The sequence below is a fragment of the Dipteris shenzhenensis genome, chromosome 29, assembly GCF_047967505.1.
Source record: "Dipteris shenzhenensis isolate YYH24624 ecotype China chromosome 29, Dip_SZ_1.0, whole genome shotgun sequence".
Lineage (NCBI taxonomy): Eukaryota > Viridiplantae > Streptophyta > Polypodiopsida > Gleicheniales > Dipteridaceae > Dipteris > Dipteris shenzhenensis.
The window spans coordinates 22,794,414-22,820,557 of NC_141624.1; positions in this window are offsets into that span (position 1 = coordinate 22,794,414).

Consider the following 26,144-nt stretch of genomic DNA (forward strand, 5'->3'; position numbering starts at 1 on the left):
TGGTTCGATAACACACCTAATGGCGTGTTTTTTTGCGGATGTGCATATCATTAGAGCAAAAATGGTGTATAATGCGTGATCGACCATGAAAATCACATCCGATGGTGACAATAATTTGCATGCACCTCAACATAGTTGAAACTAACTTGCATGCAAGGTGGAGCCCCTATCTAATAAGTACTTATTTGAATAACACACCTATGGCCGTGTTTTTATATGGTTGTGCATGACACTAAGGTAGAAACGGTGTGTTATGCTTGATCGATAATGCAAAGCATATCCGATGAACACAATACTTTGCACACACCTTCAACTAGGTGGATTTGACTTACATGCAAAGTGGCACGCCCATCTCATAAGTGCTTGATCAGATAACACACCTAGCAGCCTGTTTTTTTACGGATGTGCATGGCACTAAGGCAAAAATGGTATTTAATGCTCGATCAACCATGCAAAGCATATCCGATGGGCACGATACTTTGCACACACCTTCAACTAGGTTGAATTGACTTACATGCAAAGTGGCATTCCCATTGCATAAGTGCTTGATCGGATAATACAGCTAGCATCGTGTTTTTTTACGGATGTGCATGGCACTAAGGCAAAAATGGTATTTAATGCTCGATCGACCATGAAAAGCATATCCAATGGGCATAATACTTTTCCTATATCTCAACCTAGGTGGTATTAAAATTTTGTCAAAGAGGCACACCCATCCGATAAGTACTTGGTCAGATAACATACCTAAGGGCGTGTTTTTTTGCAGATGTGCATACCACTAGGGAAAAAACGGTGTATAATGTGTGATCTACCATGCAAATCATATCCGATGGTGACAATACTTTGCACACACCTCAAACTAGTTGAAACGGACTTGTGTGCAAACTGGAGCCCCCATCCGATAAGTACTAGTTTGAATAACACATCTAGGACTGCATTTTTTGACGAATGTGCATGACACTAAGACAAAAACGGTGTTTTATGCTTGATCGACAATGCAAAGCATATCCGATGGGCACAATACTTTGCACACACCTTCAACTAGGTAGAATCTTACATGCAAAGTGGCACGCCCATCCCATAAGTGCTTGATCGGATAACATACCTAGCAGTGTGTTTTTTGACGGATGTGCATGACACTAGAGTAAAAATAGTATTTAATGCTCGATCGACCATGCAAAGGATATCCGATGGGCACAAAACTTTTTGTACACCTCAACCTAGGTGGTATTGAAATGTTCTCAATGAGGCACACCCATCCGATAAGTACTCTGTCAGATAACACACCTAATGGCGTGTTTTTTTGCGGATGTGCATATCATTAGGAAAAAAATCGTGTATAATGCGTGATCGACCATGCAAATCATATTCGATGGTGACAATACTTTGCACGCACCTCAACGTAGTTAAAACGGACTTGTGTGCAAAGTGAAGCCCCCATCTGATAAGTACTTATTTGAATAACACACCTATGGCCGTGTTTTTATATGGTTGTGCATGACAGTAAGGCAGAAACAGTGTGTTATGCTTGATCGACAATGCAAAGCATATCCGATGGGCACAATACTTTGCACACACCTTCAACCAGGTGGAATTGACTTACATGCAAAGTGGCATTCCCATCGCATAAGTACTTGATCGGATAACACACCTAGCAACGTGTTTTTTTTACAGATGTGCATGACACGAGCAAAAATAGTATTTAATGCTCGATGGACCATGAAAATCATATCCGATGGGCACAACACTTTTTGTACACCTCAACTAGGTGGAATTGACTTACATGCAAAGTGGCACACGCATCCCATTAGTGCTTGATTGGATAACATACCTAGTAGGCTCATGTTTTTTTACGGATGTGCATGACACTAGAGCAAAAATAGTATTTAATGCTTGATTGACCATGCAAAGGATAACTTGGCATGTCCATTTGATGAGTACTTGATCAGATAACTTCTCCCACCAATAAATTAAGTACTAATTAAAAATTATAATAAATGAGTAGATTATTAAAAAGAGACTAATATTTATGTAATTGTTGCTACTGCAGCTTGCTTGCGAAGGACTCTCACAAAAGAGATGGGTATAGATTTTGTTCCAGGGATGGATGTGATTTTATGTAGCAAAAGAGAAGTAGTTGCATTTGCTACAATCCATGATAGTGATCCCAATTCAGTTTGCCACTTTCGAAGACTTGGCGAAGATAAGGTGGCAGTTACTGTATCAAAGATTCTTAGCGCACATGTTGAGCTAAAGTATAAATGTGGAGATATGGAAACACTTGGAGATGTTATGCCCTACAATACATCCAACAAATCATTTATAGCATGGGACAAAGATGAGACTTATGCGACAGACATTATCAAGAATACAAAGTGCACCACCTTGGATTTTACTATAGGGGACATTTTACAAATGAGATCATTTGCAAATAAGACTGTAGCAGAAGGTGAAGTATTGGGATTTGAACAAGTGGAGCAATGGTCATTTGCACAGATTAGGATTCTAAAAGTCACTGATGATGGTATGGTTGATAACATAACATCCTTATGTGATCCCTACTATGAGGTAGGCAAGAATATGAGATGGAGCATGCAAAAAAGTATGCCCATGTGCCAGGCTCTATCACTTCAAATGTGGATGATTTCAATATACTCAATTATAGAAGTGACATCTTATCTGGAGTGGATGAGTTCATTGGTTCCAAGAAACAAAATGATTTTAGAAGCGAAGCCTTATCTGGGGTGGATGAATTCTTGCACAGTGAGAAGGGCAAAGGTTTCAATAGCGATGTCTTGTCAAGTGTGGATGAGTTCATGCATATTAACAAACCTCGTGTCAATCAAGGTTGTGGATTTGTGAAAGCCATGCAAGATGTCCCAATGAGTGATGTTCTCTCAGGAGTGGAAGAGTTTCAAGGTTCTCAATACTCTCGTAGAATATTGAATTCATTGAATGGTCCTAAGAGTATGTTAAAAACGAGGATGAGATCAACAGAGGATTATTCAGTATTTAACTTTGATTGTGATATGAACAAGGATGCAACGACCAATCATGGATACTTGGTTACAAACAAATGTGAGGAGAAGAAGTGCATAAATACAGATAACAATGTGCACGAGGAACGAAAACGGTCATACATATGCATGAAGAGAAAGCGAATCCAGGAAGATCCACAAAAGCAACCAAAGAGGAAGAGAGTAATGAAGGAGGAGAACATGTTAAATGCATTGGGATATCTATGTTGCAAGCGAAGATGTATGCACTTCATTGATCTTGCAGACATCAGGGAATATAGAGGACATGTGTGGCAAAGAAGAGGAAGCGAAAGAAATGAATACCTTCTCACAAGTCTCTCTTGCTTTCTTTAGAATGGCAATAAAAGGCTAAGTTCAAGACAAAAGGTAAAACCTCTCATAAATGGAAAAAGGATTTGCAATAAGGCATATCGCAATATTACTGGATTATCCCATGGTACATATTGGGATTTAGTCACCAAGGCAAAGGGCAGCAACAAATTTAGCATTCACGGTAATAGAGGAAGGTCCAAATCAAGAATCTCAACCATCAGGGCAGCAGCAATTTTGCAAGACTTCATACATGAAAATGCTTTGCCTCAACCCCATATATCTACCAAACTCCCTAACGGTGACATGATCACTGAAATGCACCTTCCAATGGGCTTGACAAAGCTCAAAGTATTTGACTCTATTGCAAAAAAGCAAAGGCAAAGAGGGGATGCCGTAGCTTCTTCTCATACTTTGTATACTCTTTGGAAGAAGAACTTTGGAAATGTTAAAATCCCAAGGAGGCAAAAAATGTCAAAGTGCAATGTCTGTGATGATTTAAAGCGAGCGATTGAGAGTGCAACATGTCCAAATCAAAGGGAATTATACAAAAAAAACCAAAAATCTCACCATAACCTTATTCGACATTCCAGACAAAAATATGCATTTTGGAAGGAGCAAGCTATTTCGCATCCTGATGACCACATGTGCCTTATTGTAGATGGCATGGATTACAATACAACAACATTGAAGCACATGGGATATGAGGTAGAAGGAAAAATAAAAATACCACAGCAAACTATTTTGCATATACATGAATTTTTAAGGATGCTCGCCATGGAGGAAGTAGGAGACAATGCAAATGAAGAATGTCCATGATTAAAGCTTTGTATTGAAGTCCATTGAAGGATTTTATTTGGGTACTAGGCAAGGAGTCAATCCAAGACAATTATAATCAGAGTCATCACCTCCTATGTCAAATGAGAGTCAAAATATGCACTGGATGTCACCCAAGGGTCAAGGCTTGCCAAGACAATAGGGAGTTAATGCAGATGGCACCTGGCAAGGGACTATCACATTGAGCAATAAGACAATGGGGAGTCAATGCACCCAAGGGGCAAGGCTTGGCAAGATAACTTGTGGGAGTTAATGCAGATGGTACCTATATTTTGCACTGGATGTCACCCAAGGGTCAAGGCTTGGCAAGACAATAGGGAGTTAATGCAGATGGCACCTGGCAAGGGACTATCGCATTGAGCAATAAGACAATGGGGAGTCAATGCACCCAAGGGGCAAGGCTTGGCAAGACAAGCCTAGGTCAAATTATGCAGATGGCAACTGGCAAGGGACTGTCATGACATTGAGCAATAAGACAATGGGGTGTCAAATTATGCAGATGGCACGAATTGAGGCTCTTTAAGAGCAACAATTTAAATTGTAAACATATGTTCAATCTATATCATTTTGGATATAAAGACTCTAGCTAAGAGCAACGTCTCTCAATGTAATAATATAAAGCAAGCTATAATTGCTATTATACCTCTTTGGTTCAATACAAAACTTGGGTCTTATGGCATCATGTCTTCTTTCTATTTATTAAAAGTTTTGTTAAATTTTGTGCATATTGCCGAGTGACAATGTTATTTTCATGAAATATTTAAGTCTCCTTTCATGGATTTATAAATTTATCACGTCAACGAAAAACGTCAAGGAAAAATATTAAAAATAATTAAATTAACAAATAACTTAGATATAGCTAGAATTTCTAATATAGGATTATTTCAAATTCTTGCATGTTGGTGCAAAAGTATAGATTGAAAAAACAATATTTTTATGTGAATATGATAGTGCCACAAAGTGAACTTTTGATTTGGGAAGGAAAGACGTCAAGGAAAAATATTAAAAATAATTAAATTAACAAATAACTTAGATATAGCTAGAATTTCTAATATAGGATTATTTCAAATTCTTGCATGTTGGTGCAAAAGTATAGATTGAAAAAACAATATTTTTATGTGAATATGATAGTGCCACAAAGTGAACTTTTGATTTGGGAAGAATATTTTCAGAAAGTAAAATTTTGATTTGGAAAGGATATTTTCATAAAGTAAAGTTTTCATTTGGGAAGGATTTTTGGGCTTCGTCCAAAAACAACACAAAAAGTCCAAAATTAATGAAATAGGTGTTGGCTATTGCTTCTGCCCAATACTAATTCTGAAGATGCTTCTCACTAAGCATTGCACTGTCTGCTACAGTTCCATTCTTCCTTTCAGCTCCTACATTCTGCCGAGGAGTATCTACACAAGTGAATTGTCTTTGAATGCCATGACTTTTACAAAAGTTCATGAATGCTGATGACATGTATTCACCTCCTCTATCTGATCTCATGACTTTGATCTTTTTCACTGTCTGGTTTTCTACCATGGCTTTAAATTCTTGAAATCTAGAAAACACTTCAGATTTCTCTTTCAGAAAGTAGACCCAACAATATCTTCTGCAGTCATTGATGAAAGTTAAGTAGTAAAGTGAACCATTGATGCTGTGGGTCTGGGCATAACCCCATACATCTATATGTATCAAATCAAGAATACCTCATGCTTGAGAGGTGCTCTTACCAAAGTTGGTTTGATTTTGTTTGCTAAATCAGAATGCTTCACAACTTTTACAAGAAACTATAGGGTCTTATTATGGGAATATGACACAAAAAGCACAGTCCAAAACACTTATTGCTTTTAGTGGTATAGGACACCTATTTCAAACCTTAAAAAATTATTGCAATGATAAAACGTGCTTTTTGACTCTTACAATATTGTAAGTTCATTAAAGAACATTGATATTTAAAAAATTTCATATATTAAGGTACATAATTTGTGCTATAAGTAATGTGCTATGTGCTTTCATAAAGCACAAAAATCATGTCACCTAACCATGCTTAGACCCTATAACTTTGGAATACCAATTGCCATATTTTGATTCCTAAGATCTAGCAAGTTCTTGAAATTAACACGACCATATCTCTTGTGCCATTTTGTGGATAGTGGCATCTGTTGCGATTGAGCTGACGTGGCATGCAAATTGTAGCTAGCATTATCTACAAGTGTCCTTCCTTGACACCTTTTCCTACTAGCTGAAATCTTTTGCATTTGCCTTTGATAATGCATTCATCTCCGTCGAAGATGACTCGGTAGTTGTGTTCCATCATTTGACCTACTGACAAGAGGTTCTTACTAAGCTTCAGAACATAAAGTACATCTTTCACCAATCCTTTTGTACTAGCAGTGAAATTTTTCATAGGGATAATGCTTGTCCCTTGAATTGGATGTGGTGTATTATCTACTGTGTAGATGACATTTTTCTGACCTTCTAATGGTTTCATCTCTGTGAACCATTCCTGCTGATTTGTCATGTGAGATGATGCACCACTATTGATGTACCAAGGATCTTGATATGCATCAGGGCCAGTTGTCATTTATTGTGATAACACGAGCAGTATACACTTGGCAAGTCGACTTGATAGCTGAAATCCTCTTTTGGATCACAATCAGTGTCTAGATACACTAGATACACTGTATCAATCTTCTGCATTCCTCATTTGCAAGAAACATATTCCCATGTTTATTTGCAAAATGACTGTGACTAGAATGTCCACTATGATGATTTCCTCTTTCGCAGAAACTCCCTTGATTATTACTGGATTAACCGTGTTGGTCATCCTACTTCTTGCGGCAATCTCGTTCATAGTGTCCAAACTTATGAGATAGTAGTTGCGCTAGATGTTTGACACATTGGTGGATGCATTCCTTTGTCCTTGGAATCTTCCTTGATTGGAATGATTTCCTCTTTATTGATTTTGATGTGGTTGAGGATGATGCTAATGTTGATGCTGATGCTGAGTTTGATGTGGATTTTATTGTTGATGATGACTAATTTTCAGGAATGATCTACCTCAAACTCAACCCCTACCTCTGCTTCTGTCTGAAGCTATGAATGCATGATCATTAGAATGACCTTTTCTTGCATGAATAGCCTGAGTCTTGAGTTCTTCACCAAGTAAGACTGACTGAAGTTCTTCCAGTGTTGGAATTTGCTGTTCAATGGCAATACTCTAGAATAGATTCTCATATCCCTCTCCTACTCCATTCAGGATGACTTGAACCAATTCTGCTGGATTCATAGTCCCTCTTGCTTTGCTACTGTTGTGAGTTGATTGTTGTAGTCTTTGATTTTGAGTAAGTAAACATGAATGGTTTCACTACTGTTGTAGAAACTCTAGTTCATTTGGTTTCTCAGCATGAGAATCCTAGAAGTGTTCTTGGACTCATAGAGAGCTACGAACATATCCCATGCTTCTTTTGATGTCTTAATGGTGTTGAGCTATCCTAGCATGACATCTTGCACATTTTGCTTGATCAGATGATATTCATACTTATCTTTCTTATCCCATTCTTCTTGTGCTTGGGCAATGGCAGGATCTACTATAGGTGTGGAAACTGTTTGTGTAGCTAGAGGTCCCACTATAGATCCCACTGCTAGTGCTGTGACAACAAGTGGAGAAGAGGTAATACTGGCTGGATCATCCAATGGTCTAGGAGTAGAACCATTGACATACTCCCATTTGTCCTGAAGTAGAAGAATGGTCTCCATTCGGTATTTCCATGTGCTATAATTGGAGTTGTCTAGCTTAGCAGATGCCTCTAGATTGAGATTGCTAGTCGTAGACATCGTGCAAGAAATGTACTCAAAGTGTCGTGAAAATCAGTGTATGAATCAAATACAAAACACTGACTGTGGAAGTGGAATTGTCGATGAAGATAAACTACAATATATAATTCAATCTAAATTACAATGCTTGTGGCAAATGATGCCAGGAATAGCCAAGAGGCTTTACAAAGCTGAAATGATGTGCACAATGCCATGAAATAGCAGAATAGGCTTTACTATGATGGCATGTGTATGTAAAATCAAATCATGTGCTATTTGCCCACTGATTAATTGGCAATGACTCTGAACACTCTGAAGTCTGCTCACTGAACTGATGAACGTCAGTTTTTTAGGAAATGCGATGATGTGAAACTGTATGTGAGCATAGGGATTCACTCCAAGTAGGAACTAGTCGGGAATTTTGGGCAAAGAGTCCCCTCTATGGCAATCTAGTCTACTTTGATCTAGATCTATACCAATGGTCGATTGATGAAAGGACAGCAATAATTTCTTTCCTTTTGTTCTTTTTATGTGCTGGGTCAGATGCATCGATGTAGAGGCTGATGTGCATGTAGGAAGTGGATTTGTTGGTGAGGCTCAAAAGTGAGTGAGACTTGCACCAAATGCACGTGTGATGTGACAAGCACGTAGAGCACAAAAAATTGATTGTTTCATTCTTTTGTAGCATCCTCAAACTCCTCCTGGATCAAGAGATACGGCTTGATCTAGGTGGAGGGGAAAAAAAATAATGAAATGCGCAAAATGATGGTGTCACTATGAGTCACATGCAGTGATGATGTGGCATTGTGCTTAGTAAGAGGTGTGTCAGTGGAGTGCTATGGTGATGTGGCAACTGTGTGCACATGCTATGGGAAGACTACTATTCCTGTGAAGGGATAACTGTGACTGCCAAGGGGTTTCCACATGGTAGTGATGATGTGGCATGGATGCTGAGGTGTCTTGATGATGTGGCACTATTGAGCTGACATGTGAAATGGATGATGATGTGGCCCTAGGACCGGTGTGTTGACATGTCATGATGACATGGCAGAGGATTGTGCTTGCTGATGTGGCAAGACACGTGGCACTGCTAACGTGGTAAGTCCAGATGATGTGACAAGTAGAGTGAAGTGGCAAGTAAGAGGGCCATGTGGCAAGGTGTTGACCAAGCTAGGGCATGTAATGACCTTGGTCCTTGAGGATAAGGTTTGGATTGCCACATGGTCAAATGCTGACCAATGGCCAAGCTTTAGGTCAATGATGACTGAACCCCGGTTGGCTTCTATCTACTGGAATCCATAGATTCTGTCGACTTCCAAGGTTGCAAAGGAGCCACGCTGAGCCGTTTCACTACTACTGAGTCATCTATGAAGGAGGTGAGGCACCAGTCATGGAGAAATCAGGCTATGCATTGTAGATGGAGCTGCTGTCACACCACTATGGAAGCTGCCTTGAGGTCGCCCTTGAGTAGATGGTTGTGACAATCAAAGGTCCAGTGCACATGCATATGAGTCCTTCACAAGGGTGGAAGAGCCATTTCAAACTAGTTGCACTTGTTTGTAGACTAGTTACATACTGTTGCAGTTTGCGGATGGCATCGCTGGAGCTAAATCGCCCATCGTCGGCAATGGCTGAAGCCTAGGAGTCAGAAGGCTTTGTGGCAACCCATACTATTTGGAGGTTGTCTTGTCAAGAGAGCATGCAAAGATAGCTACTGGGCTAACTGATGGCTTGCAGAGATAGCGCTTGGTAGCTTCAAGGCTACGAGTCTCGTCCGCTATTGGTTATGAGCTGCCGTGGAGCAGGAGGTCATGCTGAGCATGAATTTCTTTGCACATTGTAGCTAAGGCAGGATCGCTAGTTGCTAGTTATCAGTAGCCAGGCTATCATTGGAGCAACCCATGGATGTTGATCACAAGGAGACCTTTGTTGCAGAGAAGCCGGTTGTTTGGAGTAGAAGGTGCACCTTTGAGGTTGCCTGCTGGTCGTAGGTAGCCTGTTGATAAGGCTTGAGTAGTTGTAGGAGTCTAGTATACAAAGTCCTAAAACCTTTTCAAGCACTCCCAAAATTAAGAACAAGGTCTCTCCCTATCTCTCTCACAATCAAAGTGCCTTACAAAACTAAAAAATGTCTCTCTCTTGAAGCTCTCAAGAAAATAAATCTCTGTCATTCTCTCTCAAATAGAAATCAATCTTTCTTTCTCTCGATGAACTTAGAATTCCTCTCAATAAAATGAATAGAATTCTCTCAATAAAATGGATGGAAATTCCTCTCAAATGGATGGAAATTTCTCCCACTCAATGGAATTTTTCTCTCACAAAAGAGAAAACTCGATCTCTCAATGTCTCAAACTGTCACACTCTCTCATACTCTCACATACAGATTGCAACGCCTCAGCAAAAGGCAAGGATGCTCTGATACCATGACAAAATATGAAGAGGGAAGAGGAGAAGAGTGGAGATGAGGAGAGAGGGAACAGCTAGAGAACACACTACAAATGACTAACTGTACACTAGATTTAGTTGAAAATATAGAATATATACAAACCCATTTTAGGGTTAGGGTTAGGGCATCTAACCCTTTCCTTTATAGCACTCTATTGGGTTAGTTCTATGCACATATGATCACATGATGTTGAGCGTGATCTCTCAACACCTTCCCCACATAAGCCCAAATCCGCTTTCAATGAAATGGTCCTCCCTCTTTCTAGGTCCTGTTCCCACAATGTTCTAGTCCACCCTGCCATCCCCTCCATTTTTGAAATGTGATACTTCCCTCAATTGCATTTTCCCTCTTCCCCCTCTTTCTCTGCTCCCTCTTGCTCTGGCATGCTTGCTGTAATAGCTCCTTGCTCTCTCTCTCTCTCTCTCTCTCTCTCTCTTTCATTTGCTATGTACCTCCCCTCCCTCTCTCTCTCCCCCCCACACACTCTCTCTCTCTCCTATGTCTCTATTGGTGTTGCTTTGTCCCTCTCCTTCTTCCTCTTTTGTGCCTCTATTGGAGTTGTACTGCCTTGTGTAGGAGTCCCATTCTTGCTGTTGCAACCTTTGCAAGCATGGTGAGGAGAAAGGCTACAAGACCATGCAATGTTGTGACCTCTTGTGTCTTCCACAACCCCAAAAGTGCATTGGATGAGTGGATCCCTTGCACCTACAGCTTGAATGACTAGATAGTGATGATGAAAGAATTGGCCAAAGGTCCACATGAGCTTCCCAAGAGCAAGAGAGGTGATATCTTACATGACTGGAAGGGTTGCATCTTGAAGTTCAAGTTTGGGAACTTGAAAGGATGGCTTGCAAAAGTGCAACATGTCTACATGGGAAAAGATATGTGGCTACCTCCATCATTCAATCAATCTCCCCCCCCTCTTTCTCTCTCTCTTCCTTTTACTTCTTTACACAGCCAGAATCCTGTCGATCGTTGCATACAAGTATCCCATCGACCATCGCCCTCCCAAAATCCCACCGATCATTGCTATCAGGTATCCCACCGGTTGTTGCCAAAGAAGTATCCTGTCGACCCTCACCATCGCTAGATCACACTAGTCACCACCAAAGAAGTATCCCGTAGACTAATGCCATTCCGAATCCCACTGACCTTCGTCATCATCAAATTACACCGACCATTGCCATCTTGTATCATGCCAATCGAGTGGTATCCTGCCAATCATCGCCATCTACTATGCCGCAACCATCACCATTGAAAGATCATGTCAGTCGTAAGGATGAAAAATCTATATAAATAGGCCTTTTCCCATCAGGTCGTTGCCAAAGTAGTTGCCCCCAAACTATTGCAAAATTTTCCTAGAATTCTCACAGCCTCCTGCCCTCTTCCACTGCCATCCAAACAACCCTTTTATGTCCTCCCTCTCTTGGTTGTCCACTGACTCCTCATCACTCAACTGCCATCACTCTTTTTGATGGATCCCGAATAGGAGTTTTTTGAGTTTGAAACGCACTTGGGACTCCACCCCCGCCTTATCCCAGAGACCACCAGTGGCCCCTCAGACTCCCAAAGCACTTCATCTACCATGATCCGCATGCCTTTCGAGATCTGCATGTATTCCCTTGAAAGAGCTAGCGGTGGAGGATGTGATCAAAGTTGCTGGCTTGAGCAAAGTGGTAGACTGCCTCCCATGTCATCTAGACATGAAGCTACTGGCATAATTCCTCCATGTGTACAATAGCAACACCAATGTTGGCATCTAGCAAGATGCAGTAGGCAATCCCCACCACTACTAGATCAATCAGGATGCGGTACGGGCAACCTTCAACCTTTTGATCATTGGCAAGAAGTACTCAATGAAGAGTAGCTAGACACCCTTAGCAAGGTCTGCCACTATGACCATTAGAAGAGCAAGGGCCAACTCCAATTCACTGCCATTCACAAGCCTGAGGTGGAAATACCAGCAAGAGCCTTGCAATGGCTCACACAAGTCAAGCACATGGACCACCATCAGTCTGTCATGCCAAATATCCTATTCCACTTGGTGGAGCCCTAGGATACAAAGTGGGCAAACTACTTCTGCAGCCAAATGAGGGACGACCTCAAGACACACGGGGAAGTAATTGGTAATCCCATGCTGTACATGCTAGTTCTCTACTACTTATAGTAGCATCCACCAGTCAGCTTTGGGTTGGCCAAAAAATCTGCCATAGAGCCAATGTAGATTGAGCCCAAAGTAACAGAGGTCAAGCTCAAGAGAGCAAGGACAATGCGTAGTGTCACTCCGGTTGGTCATGTATAACTGGAACCAAGTCAACTGATCACACAATATGAGGACCACCAGATGCAAGAATTCATGCACCAACAACTGCGTCTCCTGCAGGTAGATTCTCGGAACAAGGGCAACAAGTTTGCGAGGAGACCATCCTCATTGAAGACCTCCAAGGTGATGAAATAGACACCATTGTCCTCTATCCAAGAGCAAAAGTCACGCCGACCACTCCCATTGTGCCCTATGTCTCGGTCTCCACAACCCCCTAGGAGACCACATCCTTTGCCATTGGCACCTCTTCTGGAAGAAGGAGAGAGACAGACAGACAGATAGAGAGTCACACAAGTTTTGGTGGGTGCAAAACCACCCTAATCTTTCTTTTCATTCATTTATATATGTGTTTGAGTATTGTACATAACCAGGGTAAAGGCACAGTGACCTTTAACCCCCACAGTCTCTTATTCTTTTGTGTTTGAAATTAATCACTACCTAATCCTCCATGAAGGCAATGATCACCCTAAGTCAGAATTCAATCGAATCTGGTCTGATCTCCTTTTGTTGTACTATCTTTGATATTAATTTCTTGTAGATCACCCATCTTCCATAAATTCTTTTCCAGGATGAAAGAAACCTCTTCATTGTTTATTTGTACCCAGCTATCTTTCCTTCATTGTCATTCTCCTTTGCTGATTTTATCAAGATCTTCATCAGTAATCAATATGCTCTTTTTGCTTGCCATTCCCTTGTGGGTTGCAAGCCTATGTCCACTTTGTCTTTCTCTCTTTATTCATCACCTTGTCACCACTTTTGCACATCTTCCTAGCACTTTCCAATCTACGGCACCAATTTTCATTGATCCTTTCCATTTTGAAGAATTTTTTGAGCTCGAGCCAACTACAGGATCACCAAATGTGTTCAAGGTGGTTATACCCAGAACACTTCTTCATCAAACTTCAGACAAATACTTCCCATCATGGATTCAGACACTGAGTCAAAACTATATTGGATAGAAGTTGGGATAGATGATGAATCAATAGCACATTGAAAATAGTAGATACAGATAAAAAACTATCTCCTTGTATTCATCATTATCAGATCATAGAAAAAGATCAAAATAGAGTTGATAAACATAGCAGTATTGTAATCCAATGATCAATCTATGAATCTCATGAAACTATTGAGACTCATAATTATGAGTATAGTAGTTACGTCATGCATATAGTCGAATAACTATATGCATGATTATAGTAGTTACATGCATATAGTTGACTATTGAGAATCATAAGCATGAGTATAGTAGTTACATGCATATAGTTTAACTATTTTAGTATGCTGACTATGACAACTAACACCTAAGAGCACTACATAGGACTAAAGGTAGTTATAGGTGCCTAGATAACCCATGACAATCATGATGTACTAAGGTGTCAATAATAAAAGGAACTAAATAGACCATGATCAATACTATAATTGCCTAATGGGATCGATCCAAAGTGTTGTCTTCCAAATCCAATATTGTTGTGGTAGTCATATGCTCAACCTTCTTTTGTGAATTGTGGTAGTTGTCATAATCTAGATCTACACATAGGTATCAACAACGATTCATAGGTCATAATAAATTCAGCAACAACCATATATTTATGTGTGTTCGTCGCTTCCTTGAACTATGAAGATAAACCTAAAATAATATATGCATGTAAGGTCATCCAAATGATATGAGAAAGGAAAGCTTGTGCTAGTTGGGCTACTATGCATAATCACATCACATAATCTCAAATAGATGATATGAAAAGGGTGGCATTAAGATTGTGTTGGTTGTGCATATGATATGAAAAAGGAAGGATTATGCTGATTAGGCACATACGGATAATCATAGCCAAAAATATATAATAGTAAAACATATGTGGTAGTCTAACTACACCACGAGTACAACTAACATAGGCAGTGACATAAATGATAGTCATCCAGGAGATATGTCGGGGATAGAGCTTGATATCTCAACACTCCCCCTCAAGCTCAAATCCATCTCACGTACACCAAGCAAGCTCCTAAATCTGCGAAGCTTCTCGGTACCCAATGCCTTCGTAAAGATATCAGCCACCTGCTCCTCAGTGCTGACATAGACAAGATCAATCTCACCAGCTAGAACCTTCTCTCTCACAAAGTGATAATGCACCTCAATGTGCTTCGTTCTAGCATGATAAACTGGGTTATTAGCAAGCATGATGCTGCTAATCTTGTCACACTGAATGACAACTGCTGCATGAACTGACTGTCCCATATCTGCAAGTAGCTTCCGTAACCAAGCTACCTCACATGCAGCCATTGCTGCACCCCTGTACTCAGCCTCTGTGCTCGACAAGGCAACTGTTGGCTGCTTCTTGCTGCTCCAACTGATGGCACCACTCCCAAGGGAAAACATAAAACCACTAGTAGATCTCCTGTCTGAGACACTACCAGCCCAGTCAGCATCTGTGTATCCATGTACTTGTAATGCACACCCAGCTTCATAAAACAGTCCATAATGCAATGTGGATTTCACATACCGCAGTATGCGCCTAGCCGCATCCAAATGTGGCTTCCTCGGTGCCTGCATAAACTGACTCACCAGCCCCACAGCATAGCTCAAATCTGGTCTGGTTATAGTCATGTAAATCAAGCTACCTACTATGCGCCTGTACATAGTAATATCTTCAAGAAGCTCACCTGTTTCTGCATTGAGCTTCACATTCTGCTCCAATGGAACAGAAATAGGCTTACAGCCTGTCATCCCATATTTGGACAGCATGTCCAAACCGTATTGCCTTTGCAACAGCCATATCCCACTCGGGGATCTAATAACCTCAATGCCCAAGAAGTAACGCAGCTCTCCCAAATCCTTCATCTCAAATTTCTGCTTCAACAGCAGCTTCACTTCATTAATGTCTGCATCACTATCACCTGTAATAATCAAGTCATCAACATAGATGACTATAAGCACAATCCCTCTGTTTGTCCTTTTCACATAAAGTGAAAAATCTGAATTGGAAATCTGAAATCCAATAGTGACAAGATATTGCCCTATCTTGTCTGACCATGCCCTCAGCGCCTGTTTTAAGCCATACAAGGCTTTGCGCAACCTGCATACAAAATCGGGGTGTGCATTATCCTCATAACCTTCTGGCTGCATCATATAAACCTCTTCCTGCAAGTCACCATGCAAGAAGGCATTTTTCACATCCATCTGATGCAAAGACCATCCCTTTGCAGCAGCCATAGCAATTACTGCTCTCACGGTTGCCATCCTTGCAACTGGGCTGAAAGTTTCCTCATAGTCAATTCCATATGTCTGTGCAAAACCTTTGGCAACCAATCTTGCCTTGTACCTGCTAACAGACCCATCAACATTGTGCTTTACTTTGTAAACCCACTTGCAGCCAATAGCCTTCTTATCATGAGGCAAAGGCATCAAATCCCAAGTGTGGTTTGCATTCAAGGCAGCCATCTCTTCATCCATAGCTACTTCCCAATTTTTATGCCCTGCTGCATCCTCAAAACATGTGGGCTCTGGCTCCTCTAGAACCTTGACCATATAAGCATAGTGATGTGCTGTATACCCATCATATCTCAGCCTGTCAACTGGATACTTAATACGAGTGGACCTCCGTACAACTGGATCAGTTGCAGGAGTCTTTAAATCATGCCTGCTTTTCCTTGCACCAGGTGTAACAACAGAAGGAATCCCAAGTTCCTCATCAAGGCTCATTTCAGAGCCACTTGACTCTCCATCAACATGAGAGCTACCAGCAGACACATCAAACACTGGAGCATGGTCCACTTTTTCTTTTCCCTTATGTGATACCTGCACAACACTATCAGGACTGCCATGTGACGATTCACTAGATCTCAATCTCCCTGTCCATGCATTAGATCCACTAGTAGAGGACTCTCTGGGTCCACTCAAGGCTTGAGATTGCTGCTCTGCATTTATTGCAGCATTCCCATTTCCTGCATCTGCATCTCCTACCATAACAGTTGGTGCATACCAGCTGCTCATTTCATCAAAAACAACATCTCTGCTCACTTGCATTTTGCGGGTGGAAGGGTTATAACAGCGATACCCTTTCTGGTGCTGAGCATATCCAATAAAGATGCATTTTTCTGCCTTTGGATCCAGCTTTGTTCTCTTCTCATCAGGAACATGAACATAAGCTATGCAACCAAATACCTTCAAGTGAGAAATATCTGGTTTTTGGCCTGTATACATTTCTTCAGGCGTCATGCCATGGACAGCTGCAGTGGGGGTTCTGTTCATAATATAAACAGCAGTTGCTACTGCTTCAGCCCAAAAATAATCAGGCATGTTTTTCTCATTTAGGATCGCCCGTCCTACTTCTGCAATATGCCTGTTCTTCCTTTCTGCAACCCCATTCTGCTGAGGGGTAGACCTGCATGAGTACTTCCTTTGAATTCCCTGTTCTTTCAGATATTCACAAAATTCTTCTGAAAAGTACTCTCCCCCTCCATCAGATCTTAGCACTTTACTATGCACACCTTTCTCTTTTTCAACCATGGCCTTAAAAGCCTTGAAATGGCTGAACACTTCACTTTTGTGCTTCATAAAATAAATCCACACCTTCCTAGTGTAGTCATCAATAAACGTCACATAATAATGGCATCCACCAATAGAAGCAGCTTTGGTTGTCCAAACATCTGAATGGATCACTTCCAAAGGTCTTCTGCTCACCTTAGCATTTTTGGGAAATGCATGTCTGGCCTGCTTACCCATTTGGCATGCTTCACATACCTTTTGCATTCCCTCAACTCTGAATTTAGGCAAACCTGCAACAATGTTTTTCGTTTGCATAGATTTCAGCCTTTGTATATTCACGTGCCCAATGCGCTTGTGCCATATCTCAATATCTGCAATGACACCTCTCCCATGCGCAAACATAGCAGCTTTCACCTCAGGCATATCAACATCCAAGGTGAACATTCTTCCATTTTTGTTGCCTTTCGCAACCAAGCGGCATTTATTTTTCAGGTCTTCAACAAAGCATCCATCAGGATTAAATCTAACCTGCAGACCTTGCTCAACCATCTGGCCAACTGAAACCAGGTTCTTAGTGATTTTTGGAACATGAAGTACATCTGCCAAGTACTTTGTTTTGCCATCCTGCATAGCCAATGGCACTTTACCAACCTGCGTAATTGGGTGCGCAGTATCATCACCTGTTTCAACATAACCTGGCTTATCCAAATTTCTGACATCATGAAACCACTCACCATGACTGGTCATGTGGTTAGAGGCACCTGAATCAACATACCAAACATCATTGCAAGGTTTGCTGCAACTTTCCACTTTTGATGTCATTCTGCTTTTTATAGCATGTATTCTCCTTGTGTCCAGGCTTTCCACAATAATAGCATTCTATGTTGCTATTTACTTGCTGGTTCCTTTGCCATGAACCACGGCCTCTTTGGCTCCCCCTGCCTCTAGAACTACCACGTCCTCCTCCATAGGACTGGTTTTCCTGTTGTTGCTGTTGGTTCTGATTTCCTGCACGGCCACCAGAACGGCCTCTTCCTCTACCTCTGCCTCTACCTGTATTCGAGTAGAAAGCAGTCTCTTGAGAAGTTGAGGTGGCTGAACCACCATTCCTTTGCTCTTCACTCAGCAAGAGAGCAATAAGTTCCTGAAAATCAGGAAATGTTTCACGGACTCCAATGGATGTCCGAAATTGTGCATAATCTTTCCCAAGACCATTCAAGGTCACGGACACTAAGTCCTCATCATCAACAGGTGCTCCAATGGAGGCAAGAGAATCTGCAAGGCCTTTCACCTTCAAGGAATACTCATTTATATTCAGATTTTTCCTTTGCACATTGTGCAACTCCTGCTTTAGCTGCATCTTTCGTGCTTTGGTATTTGTGCTATACAGCTTCACCAATGTATCCCATGCCTCCTTAGGCGTCTCTAGATCCTGTATATGCACAATCATAGAATCTGAAATGCTAACGGACAGCCAATACAGGCATTTTCTGGCTTTTTCATGCCATTCTTTAAAGGCCTTCAATTCAGCAGGAGTGGGAGCAGCACCCAAAACTGGTTCTGCAGTTTCACCACTGATGTAATCCCAAACTCCCTTTCCCATAAAGAAGTTTGTCATCCTGAACTTCCATGCTTGGAAGTTGTTCTTGTCAAGCTTCTCACTAACAATGGTAGACAGATTCTCAGACATTTTACAAATCACGAATTGCAACAGCAACCTGTAAACACAGCAAATGCCTCAGAAGGGCAAATAGCAAAACTTCTGCAAGGAGCCTCACAGGGGCAGATCTGCAACACTGACGAAAGTGGTATTTCACCACACAGTCACTTCCTCGTGACGATTTTGCATCAACAGGCAACAGGCATGAATCTGCAACTCCAAATATCTCTGCACATAGGCACACGATGCAATTTCTGTGGCACCTTTCCACCGACCAGCCGCGCGGTGGTCGCACAGCAAAAACAGGGCCTTTTTCTGAGTGCCTGCGAAGAACTTCCGCCTTCAAAACGGGCCCCGAAACGGCCTCAAATATTCTGCGAAGGGCCTCTCAATCTGAAGCAGTGCACTCCTGCACTTCTGGCTGTGCTACCTGCAAAGATTTGCTCCCAAACTCGAAGTAGGAAAGCAACACTGGTCCTCTTACCAGGACACCACAAACTTGGCTTTCTTTCTTGAGCTCCTTACCACGAACAAGGCTCTGATACCATGTAAAGAATAAGGGAGAGAGATAGGAGACTCAAGTTCACCTTTCTTCACAACACACAAGCGAGAGAGGACACAAGGTTGGAGGGTGAAGCCTTTCTTCACTTTTGCACACAACAACAATACAATAGAAGAGGGAAATACCCTATATGTCAAAACCTAGAATACGTGGTTCATATGTGAACCCAAACCAAAAACATACGTGGTAGTCTAACTACACCACGAGTACAACTAACATAGGCGGTGACATAAATGATAGTCATCCAGGAGATATGTCGGGGATAGAGCTTGATATCTCAACACCCCCTACCTGATGCACTCCCATGTGCCACTTGGCATCCTCTATCGTTTCTACATGGTACCAAAGTAGAACTTCGCATCTGGACTATCGCATGCATGACATGTGGTGGCAGTGTGGCTTCTACGAATTGTGGGTGCATAGAGGTGTCATGATCCTTGTGGCAGAAATTCAGCACTTGTGACCACTGCAAAGGTGTCAAGATTTGCAATTTATTAAAGATCATCTTAGTGTTGATGGGTCCATACTATGCAACACGTGTTCCTCCCTTGGACTTTTAGTAAACATGCCACCTGTGGCATGTTTGTGGCAAGCTAATCTTTGGCGACCTAGCCTTGATTTCATCACGGTCTAGCTTGTTCAGGTGTCATGTTTAGTTTGCACAAGGTTTGTCCACAGGGGGGTGCTAGAGGTGGTGGCATTCACCCCTCATCTGAGCTTGATTTTTTTAGGTGCCACACACATTTGAGACATGTATTGTGAAAGGGGACTAATACCATAAGCATTGGATGCAATTTGAGGGCCTTGGATATATATTGGCCCATTCTCCCCTTCCTCATATCCCTCTTGGGATATTTTTGGGGGGGTATGAGGAGGATTTTTCATGGCTAGGGCAGGTCTTGGGACCCCCCATACTCAGTGCAATACTCAGATGCTCTGTGGTTTCTACAAATAATACACAAAAGCAAATTTGATAAAGAGAAAATATGCACTTGGTTTTGAATCCATCAATTGCAAACTTCATTCCAATTTGAAATAAGGGAGAAGCAATAATTTCATTTTCAATTGCTTTCACAGGTTTGTGTGCATTTAAATTAAAAAATAAGATAGAACTATTGCATTTCACTGCAAAATACCCTCATATTAGGTCTTAAAGTTCTCCTATTCTGCAAGACAACATGAGCAGATTCACCAAAAATCATCATATGCAAAAGTCTGCATGCTATGATCGAGGTAGTCCCTATCTGATATAGCCAAAATCAGTGAGCGAGCCATATCAACTTTTGCATCTCATAGTGAAATACCCTCATGTTGGATATTGAAATTGTAAGAAAGGCTTATTTGCAAGATAGCACAAGAAGATTTGGCAAGATGCATCATAAACAAAAGTTAGTGTACTATAATAGTCCTTATTTGGTATAGCCAGAATCAGAAAGCAAGCCATATATTTTGCATCTCACAAAAGTAGACCCTTTGTTTGGTTTCAAAATTTTAAGAACATGCCTGGTTTACAAGACAACACACAAGGATTTGGAAAAAGTCATCATATACAAAATTTGGTGTGTTATGAGGTAGGTATCTTTAGCTAGGATACCATGATGGAAGAAGAGGGAGAGAGGATTCAGACAAAATATTTGTCCCAAAAGTAGTGAGCGTATTCATGTATCATAGACATGTATATAGTTGAGGACTAGGTTGAGTTAAGGCAAGCTATAGATAGCTGTAATAGTGTCCCTATAAAAAATCAACCATTTTTATTCTTTCTTTTTTGCCCAACCTTAGTTTCAACCCATTTATTTTCTTCAGGATGTAGTTTTGTGTGATTGAAAGTGCTATTATAGGAGCCCAACCTACTATAGGGAGCTACCGTTACAGTAGAGATTAATAACATATTCAAGATCCATCTATGAGCTCATGTATAATCTATTATTATGGTGTTTGAGGCCACCCAACACCAACCATAGGATTGGACTATTTTTCTTGAAATCATCCCTGTACTTGCACTCATATTTTGGCACAAGCAATCCGTATTGCCTGTCAATATTTGGACCTTTATTTTGCACTTGTTGTTAGCATCTGTACATTGAATTAGGGAAATTAGTAGTAGTTCTTTGCACATTAAGTGGAAGACAATGGTAATAATCAGGATACTTTTAACAGAGGACAAGTTAATTTAATGGGACAAATGATGAGGCACCTACTTCTTGTCAAGAGCCTATGGGCTATTATTTTTGGTGATGAGACTGATTCCCCCTTACCAATGGTGTAGTAGACTATTGCTCCCATAGGTTCCTAGAGTAGAGCTACAAATAGCTCATCTATTGTTTAGGCACCTGCTCCCCTATTTGTAGATTGGATTTGGTGGGATACCAATGATACATAAGCATATTTTCTAGCGACATTACTCCTCACATTTGCTCTTATTCCACTACGAAACTATCATGGAATTCCCTTGAAACACTATATTAGGTGTGTATTAAGGTTGACTGCCCAGTTGAACAAGAAGTTGGACGTGTTGCATCTTGATGAGGGAGACTCTATGAATGGGTTCCTTGCAAACATTAAAGATTTTTTAGGACAACTGGCCAACATTGATGAGATCATACATGATTATTCTCTTATCCCATCCCATGCTTAATGCATTGCATGAGTCCTATTAGGGCTTCACTATTATAGTGTAGTTGCTCATGAATGACAATTTTTTCCCTTCTTTTCTGATGAACTTGTATGTTTTCCCTACAAAAGGGCTCCAAAAGGAACAATCCTAAGTGAATGATTAGCTCATGAATGAGGATTGGTGATCAAGCTTTTGCTTCCCATGGAAATTGCAAAGGAAAACCATGTGGTTCTATTGGCTATAATCTAAGTTTATTAATGCAACACATGTTCTTAATAGATATCCAACAAAATCCTTGCAGAATATTACTCTCTATGAATCATGACATGTAAGAAGAGGTCAATGTCCATTGTATGATGACACTTCATATTTGGTTAATTTTTTAAATGTATAGAAGTTCATTGGTGTAAAGTAGGATTACATGAAAGGCATACAATAGCATTATTCACTAATTCTAGTCTTGTCACCAAAGTTTTTGCTAAGTAGAAGGGCATTGATTTTGAGGTGACCTTTGCACCCACATCTCATACCACCTCCATGAGGTATATCATTACATTGCTAGCACATCGTGTACATCAACTAGACATCAAGATTTCCTTTTTATATGTCTCTCAACCTCATGGTTTTGGATGGATTGGGGAATACAAAGTATGCAAGATGAATAAATCTTTGTATGTCCTTAAGTAGGCGCATATTTAATTGCAAATGGTTTTTGTAACAATCTTAGTAAAAGTACTCTCTGCACATAGGTCTTCATGAAGATCGGTTTTCAACTTTACTTTCAACCTTAACTACATTATCATTTGAATGAAAAATTTGGGTTTGTTGCATTTCTATTTGGGCAAATAGTTTATATAGTGAGATGATGAGCATTGGAAATGTCATGACGTAGTCAAAGTATATACAAAAACTACTCCAAAGGTTTAATCTTAGGGTGTGGAAAATGTGGTTTTAAGCACATCCTCCTCAGCAATCTTGATTTGATAAAACCCCGAGTAACCATCATAGAAAGTATACATCTCATGACCACTTACCTTCTTAAGAATGAGGTCTTGAAAGGGAAGAGGATGATGGTCCCTCTTGGTGGCTGCATTGAGTTTCTTATAGTCGCGCCACTTGTTGTTTTTCTTTGGGGTGACTACCACTGGTGAAACCCACTCAGTATTGTGAACCGGAACAATAAACCTAGCTTCTACAAGTTTCTACAACTCTGAGCGCAAAGCATCAGTTTGTAGGGGCCCTAATCTCTGATACTTCTGAGCCATAGGATTTGCATCGGCCTTCAACTCTATCTTGTGCTCTATGGCAGTTACATGGCAAAGGTGGCGATAGCTAGTTGCAAAGAGGTCAGGGAGATCTTTGAACATTTCTAGAAACTCGTCTTTCTCACTTGGTGTGAGGTTTGGGGAAAGCATATATTCAAGCTGTTGAGGACTAGCTATTACCTTTTCTGCAAGTGGCAGGGTTGGAGACACCCCCATCATGTAGACTTCCTCCTCTGAGAACTCCTCCCCCCCATCTGATTCTTCCATTGATTCAAACACTGAGAATGAGAGAGTATCATTGTCTTGCTCCTCTTCTTCTTCTGGTTCGGTGGGACCTGGTTGCACCGGGATCTTCTCCTTAGAAGCACCAAAAGACATGTGTTCTATCTTCCAATAGCTGACTGCATCACTCTTTCTCAACCATGGTCTCCCGAGTATGGCTGGGTAGCTCCTGCCTGTATCTTCGATGTCCACTACATAGAAATTAACGGTGGTGGTTAACCCATTGACAGTGATGGGCAAATCCTCAATGACTCCTAGGGTGGCAAGTTGTCAACCATCTGCTACCTTGATTCGAGTGGAGGAATGCCTTGTGCATTTCAATTTCAATTTCTTCACGATACGGGGCACCATGATATTACATGTAGCTCCCCCATCGACACACACACTTTTGACATGGCAATTATGTATGATGACATCTACTGTATGTGGGTGCCAATCAATTTCTTTAGAGATAAAAGAGACCTCTCGTACCTTTTTCTTTTTCTTGCTCCTTGTTGAGAGCCCTTGCTGCAACTCACATCTCACCTTAAGGCTAAATGCTACTAGTTAAGGGAGTATGATGCTCAAAGACCAATGAGCAAGGTCCTAAATGACCGAATAGTCCTCTTGCCCCAAGCCGATGGGGAAATCCGAGGGCGACCACTCCTGTGAGATCTTTTAGTCTTCTCTGTTGGTTGGTCTGCCATCTCAGCATCTGAGGGCTCTAAGAAGGACACCTTCTTCCTAGGGTAGCCCAAGCCACGGTTTTGGAGAGGGGTCCGTGGTGGTACAACTTCTTTTCCCAAGGTCAAGGATCTCCACGTCAGAATCCTCGGTGCCTGATTCACTTAGAAGATTCACCCTTGGAATATTGGGACATTCCGTGCGATAATGATCCTTCTGGTGGCACTCGTAGCACACAACATTGGCACGTTCTCTTGGAGGGCGATTGGCTTGATTTCTGATGCCCACCATCCCAAGCCGAAGATCATTTAGGACCTTGGCTAGGTCATTGACTCTAGGTTCTTTAGCAGGAGGGGCTGGGGGAGTAGGAAGGAGGGGGGCTCATGGGTGAGGCTGGAGAAATCTTCAAGGCAGAGGTTGAGGATATACTCCTTGTTGAGGGTAAGCATCTAAGGGAGGACCATCCATTTGAGGTGGAGGCGGTGGATACATTCCTGATGAGGGGTGGGGGTATGCCCCTGAGTTGGACCCCCCCTGGTTGTTGTTGCAAGAACTGAGGGGTTGCGGAGGGACAATCATCTTCTTTGAAGCAGGATCAGATTGAACTTTATCAAACTTTTGATCAATCTCATGTGCTAGCACCATAGTTTCTAGATTCTCCCATTTAAGCTTGAGGCAAAATTCATCACTTGCTCCTGCTACAAGGTAGCCCAGCACATGTTGAGTCATTCTAGCTCAAAATCCGGCATTGTCCTCCTGTGTGGCAATTAAATGGTCCAAGAGCATGGCCGCTCGATCCACATATCGACATGCTGTCTCACCTTCTGACTGCTTCAAGTTTGCCACCTACAGGTACACATTCTCTTGCTCCTTTTCTTTGCTAAAATACTCAATCATCGTTGCTGTCAACCTTGGCCAGCTTTGGCAAACGTCTTTAGCCTACTTGCTTCTCATACCACACTTGAGCCAAACCCTCTAGAAATGTGGAAAGAACCAACAAGCATCTATCTTCAGTAAGAAAGTTGAGAGAAACACAACGGCGCTTGAAGGCCACAAGATACTCATTTGGATTTTATTCAACCCAGCCACAGAACACGAGAATGTTAGCCATGCTTGGAAAATGAAAAAGAGAGAGACAAAATGAGGCTTATCTATTGGCAAACAATGGAAAAAGGTAGCTTGAACTGAAAATTAGGTGAAGGTACATCCATAAAGCACACATAGGCAGGGTAGGGTGTGACTGGTGTATTGTGAAATATTATATGAGAAGAATCTTCAGCATAAAATAGCTCATAAACAATCTTAAAAGGACCAACCCTCATGATATTGCATCCATCTTTACAAGTGAGGGTTAGAGACACGGCACTGCATGAGGTTGTTCATCAAGGCAAATAAGAATGTCATGACCAATGTCAACAGTTGGAGAGCTTGCACATCACCTTCAGCTTTTTCTAGTTCCTGTAGTCGCCATGCTATTTCTTCAAGGGGTGTGTGGTTTGGCATCCTTCTTTTGTGCAATGTCCTTAAGGACTTTTCTGATGATCTTCCGAGTCGGTAAATTCATATCAAATATACCCAACACTTAGTTTCATGATGACCACAATCTTTGCATTCCTTATAAATGATCATGCTCATTTGTGGCTTGCAGCTTTGTTGGGGCGATGCTTCCACTCGCTTCATGTGTGATTGAAGTACAAGCTTCACATGCCAAGAAATCAACAACTATATTTTGAGCTAGAGGGATATGCTGAATTTTTACCTCTTCAAATTGTTGGCAAAGTTCCAATGCTTGTTGATGTCGTGGAACCAAGCCTTCGCTCTACACCTTCCACCTTCCACTAACTTGTTCACGCACGAG